The 5,225-nt window shown below is 30.2% G+C and overlaps 1 long non-coding RNA gene across 1 annotated transcript; it reads left to right on the top strand.

Annotated features, from left to right (window-relative positions):
- Positions 1–3,016: 3,016 nt before the first annotated feature.
- On the top strand, positions 3,017–4,194 carry LOC112098238. Its single transcript, XR_002905302.1, has 3 exons — positions 3,017–3,029; positions 3,639–3,802; positions 3,906–4,194. It is a non-coding gene; the product is annotated as an uncharacterized LOC112098238 (long non-coding RNA).
- Positions 4,195–5,225: the final 1,031 nt, after the last annotated feature.

The following is a 5,225-nucleotide window of genomic DNA, read 5'->3' as shown; positions in this document are numbered from 1 at the left end:
TTTTACAGAATTACATAAATAATATAGAATGAGCAACTTGCCGCCTTAATTTGAATCTCAAGAACAAATGGAAAATCCAGCTTTTACTGATGAACTAAGTAAATGGTTGGGATGGTGGGGCTGGAGTAATGTTTTCCAGTATCTATGTAATTCCAATGAGATAATCAATTTTCATAAAATTCATTATTAAGTTAATGGATAGGAGGCCTAACCCACTATATGTATGACTATTTCTCTTATGAGACAGCAATTTTTGCTGTTGTTTTCATCTCATCATATGTACATCTGCTGCATGAGAAACTGGGATACAGAAAAGACATGAACAAAACCCCAGGAGTCTAAGCTACAAATGGGCAGGGTATCTCCGACCAGCTTCACAGCATTATAATGACTGCTCCCTTTGTCTGTCCGTGTATTTTTCCCAATTCATACAAAACAAAATGAAACCCAAGGCCCTCGTTCCCATGCCTTTTGAATTCTATTTCTTGAAATACCTCAGTTTAACTTATAAAATACTAATTCATAAATTAAAATTAATCTTTTTCTCATTAAATTTCACCCTGAAAAGAGTATTTCTTTCAAGTTTTTGTTTATAATACATGCAAATTTTAAAATTTTAAATTATTTTGTTCTTATTACATAATTTTTATCCCCATAATTCTTAATTCTTAAAGTTTTTCAAAAAAATATTTTCCATTAAAATTTAAACTATAAATATAAATTATGAAACTGGATGGGTGTAAAAAAAAAATTAAAAGGATAGCTTATTTAAGTGTTTAATTGATTTTTTTTTATTTTAATGAAATAAAAAATTAATTTATCTTCAATTAAAAAAGAATTTTATAAGGAATTTACACCTAGAGATAGCAGTTTTTGACATTGGGGCCGGCATCCTTATTGTAAGGACAATCTCAGAAATAGAAGGGGTAACAAACACATTTCACCCTTAGCAAAAAGGGTTACAAGTTACTAAGAATATATGTGATAAATATTAATCTAAAATGGGAAGTAATTAAAAAGTAATGTATAACATCCCAAATTGGGTTTTTTTTTTTTTCCTTGGGATCAATGACATAGTTAATGAAATAATATTATTCAAGTGTTTATCAGCTAATTAAATTATCAAACGTAGATTACAAAACATACAAAAAGTGGTCTAACATTATGAATCATCTAATAATTAAAACATTTATTACATGTAACCCGACATGTAAGTTTGCGATTCTTTGATGGTTTATTGTTCTTGATTCATTAATCACTGTGTGGTGTGCGATCTTGGGGAATCTAGATCAGCTTAGATCTGGTCTTAGGTTCAACAGATTAATACTAATGACATTGGCACGGTAGAGTAAGCTATTGCCATAGCATCCCCCGGGGATGACAGTATGTATTGGCTAATCCAATTGCATCATTCACATGAAACAATAGTGATGTGCTATTATTAAAATATGCTAAGTTACATAATAATAGAACTTATATCAATTTAAGAGCTGTTCCAAAGCTACTTGTAGTTTAAAAACTAATTATTTTTGTGTTCATGTAAGTTACATTACTATGTAACTTAGTCACACCCTAGTTTCATAGATTACATATTGATTACCTCTTGTTCAACTAAATTTATGTTACTTTTTCGTTAAATAGAATTTACAAACTTAGTCAACTTTCATTATTGATAATAGCGTTTCCGTTATATGAATGAGTACATTACGGAACATTTGCAACCTATAATGACCAAAAAGTGTTGTAACATGCGTAGAAGGACTTCTCGTACTGGAATTGATACATTAAGCTTCATGGTTATTAATAGAGTTCATTGAACTGCAGCTGAGAGTGAAAACAACAATTGTAGAACCCACAAAAATAGCAAAGAAAGGAAAATTTTGAAATTAAGATGCAAACCTTGTTGTCAATAACTTTTCTCCATTTTACGCTTCTTTTTTTTTTATAATTTGCTGGAAATTAATGTCAAAATATGAATTGTTGAGAGGAAAAGAATTTGCAGGAAAAAAATTGATAAGAATCACACGTGAGTTTTGATGTCTATTTATGTAAACGTTAATTAAAACAAAGTCTTAGTTATTTAATTTCATTAATGACATAAATCATTAAAAGTTTAAGACGACTAGAAGAAAAAGTGCCTAGGACATGATTTGAATCCAATAATAATTATTTGGAACAATGATTTGTTGCTAAGAAAAAAAAAAAGCTATGTTGCATTAAAGATTAAGATAAAATAATTTTTTAAAATTAATCAGAATAATACTTTACTCTTTACACTTTTAAGATAATTTTGTATAATCCCAACACTATATAAATATATGTATTAGTTTCTTGAAATTATGTCTATCTTTTTAATCATTGTCAGCATATTGTATTTGACATAGTTCATTAATTAATTATCATATATTTATACTTTATATCACTTGCACTAAAGATAATTGAGTCAAAATAATAATTTTTATAATTTTACCTTTATTAAGCTATAGCCTCTTTACAGAAACAAAGTTAATTTGGCTCTAATATTATGATTATAGAAAAGTTTTACTGTATTATTTGATCAAAAGAATGTGGCATAAGGGCGAGAAAATAACCAAAAAATTGGAAAAATTATATGATATTTCAATGTTAAGTGAAAAATTAACAATATATATATATATATTTTTTTTTTATCGTCATTGCGTGACATGCTTCATGTAAATTATACAAATAGTAATAATACCGCTTGTGAAGCTGGGGCCCGCACAGGTATGACCGAACCAAGAGAAAACAAATGCAAATTTCTCTCATTTTCCCGCCTTCCCGCCTCTCAATCAATAAAAAATGCTTTCGTTTTGCAAGTGTGTGTGAGCTTCAGCTTCAGAGGGAAGAAGCTCTGTGGCAGAGCGACTGAAAACGGACAAAGTAGATTATAGAAATGGACACTCCAGACAAGAAACAGATCGCTGTCGCTTCTGTTTCCAAAGTTTGAGGTCAATCTCCCTATTTAATTTTTTTTAATTCAGTTCGAAGAGAACGACTCAGCTTATGGGGTTGTAATTTGGATTTAGCTTTTTTTTCCTGATTTTTCATCTGGGCATTTGTTATTTTTCATTTTTGGTGTTTTTTTGCAAATTGGGTTCTGAGGTACTAGTGCTTTGCGTGACAAATAGCTTTGGTAAATTGCTCCAATTCTGTTTAGCGTTCGCGTTTTGTGGTGTTGATTTGGGTAGAATATTTTGGAATATGATGATTTTAGCTCAAGGATTTGTTCCTCTGTCCATATGTTGTGTACAGAATATGAATTGTTTATAGCATGCTATGCATAGATAATAATAATATTAGCCTCTTTAGAAAGATAACAATTTGTTGGACTTGAAAATTTGACATGTGTATGAAAATACAATCTCTGACAATTCACAGGTGGCACTTGTTAAATCATGTTTAAACCCATGTCACAAACCCCTTAAATTGTGCATGTGGTGATTTTGAGATGGGTTATTTTGCTTTTCTTTTATCTGCTTGGTTATTGGTCTTATTTTCTCTTAGTGATTTGTTGAGCTCTGCTGTTTCTACTTCAGATTTCTTGTCGTGATCATTTGCCACTGACAAGGTTTTTAAGACTCTATGTTAGATTAAAAATGATGCTTGTCAACGTGCAGGATTCTCCAGTCTTTAATTATATCAGCAGTCTTTCACCCATTGAACAAATCAAGTCCATACGCAATGATCGCTCATTCAACTCAGTGAATTTTACTTCGCCTTCTTCTTTATTTGCTTCACCAAAGATCGGTTACCATCGGGAGTCTAGATTTTCACGTTGCAGGTAAAACTAATTACCCATTCTTGCTTTACTGTACTCAGTTGAAAAGTGCGTCATTCTTTGATAACAATTTGTGTCCTCTACCGTATGTTGTCTTTATCATTAGTAATCAATCCCCAGATATATTGAAGCCTGAGCTCCCTTTACATGGAAAAGAAAACAAGAAAAGCAAAGGGAATTCAGAAGCTGTTCAACTGTCTGATGATTGCATTGGAAAAAACTGGATTGCGTTACTCCAGGGTGTTCAGCGAGAGAGGTTATCTCTAAACTGCTTGATGAAACATTAGAATTAGCTATTGAGTTACCAATAACAGTTAAGGCCACAACTACGATGCACCTGCTCTATTGATAGACCGTGTGGAATTAAATGTATGCAAAAAAACAATAACCACAGAATTTTAATAAATGTACAATCAACTGTGGACATTGAATACGAAAATTGAGGGGAACCGGGAGAGGCAAGAGGTGGTGGCCCAGTTGATGTTGCAGTGAGAAAGAAGAAAATGCGCCAGTGATGTTGAAGTGAATTATGGAGAAACGTAAAAAGGCAGCAAAAGTAAACCCAAAAAAAAGGGTAAGGACACGAAAGAGCTCTTTAACTATTCTTCACGTACATTATAGCAAACTTAACGGAGGAAAAAAAAAAAAAAGGAAAGAGCTTTGCGGTGCGAATAAATTTGGCAAAATATGTGATGGATAAAGATTAACGTTATGATTACAATTTAAATGGTGATGCAGAAATGAGAATGTAAGGGAACATAAGGTAAGAGAGGGAACAAAATTATCCAATAAAGAGGTAATTGTAAACTTTTTATGAAAAATAATGTGATGATAAAGATTAAGGTAGGATTATTAATACTCTAAATATTATTTTGAACATTCTATTATTTTTCACGTTTATAATTTAATTATAAAAAAAATTAAACTTTACTTTGTACACTAATTAAAATTAAAAAATATCCTTACTTAAACTTTTTAAGTTACTTAACTTTATTTATTTAAAAAAAACTAATAAAATTATTCAACACTCTATTTTTAAGAGATTTAGCATATACTCACAATAATATAATTAAAAATTAAGTTATAAAAAAATAATTTAACATAATTTTCGTTACTAATTTTTCATTTAATTTATTTTCAATATTGAATATTACACCCAAAATAACTTGTGATGAGAACATAACAATAGAAAATGTTCCATAAATACTACCCAAAAAAAAAAAGAGAGAGAGAGAAGGAGAAGAAGAAGAATGGCCAAAGCCCCCCCCCCCCCCCCCCCCATAAAAAATCTTGTGCAATACTTTTGTTTTATTTTATTTTTAAAGTATTACACATATTTTGTATTTAATTTTTTTCTCAAGTTAATTTCCTTATTATTCATCTACATATTTTATTAAGATGTTGGGAAATAAAAAATTTTATATTT

The sequence above is a fragment of the Citrus clementina genome, unplaced genomic scaffold (assembly GCF_000493195.1).
Source record: "Citrus clementina cultivar Clemenules unplaced genomic scaffold, Citrus_clementina_v1.0 scaffold_5, whole genome shotgun sequence".
Lineage (NCBI taxonomy): Eukaryota > Viridiplantae > Streptophyta > Magnoliopsida > Sapindales > Rutaceae > Citrus > Citrus x clementina.
The sequence above is the reverse complement of the archived record's forward strand: the minus strand, read 5'-3'. Positions and strand labels throughout refer to the sequence as shown.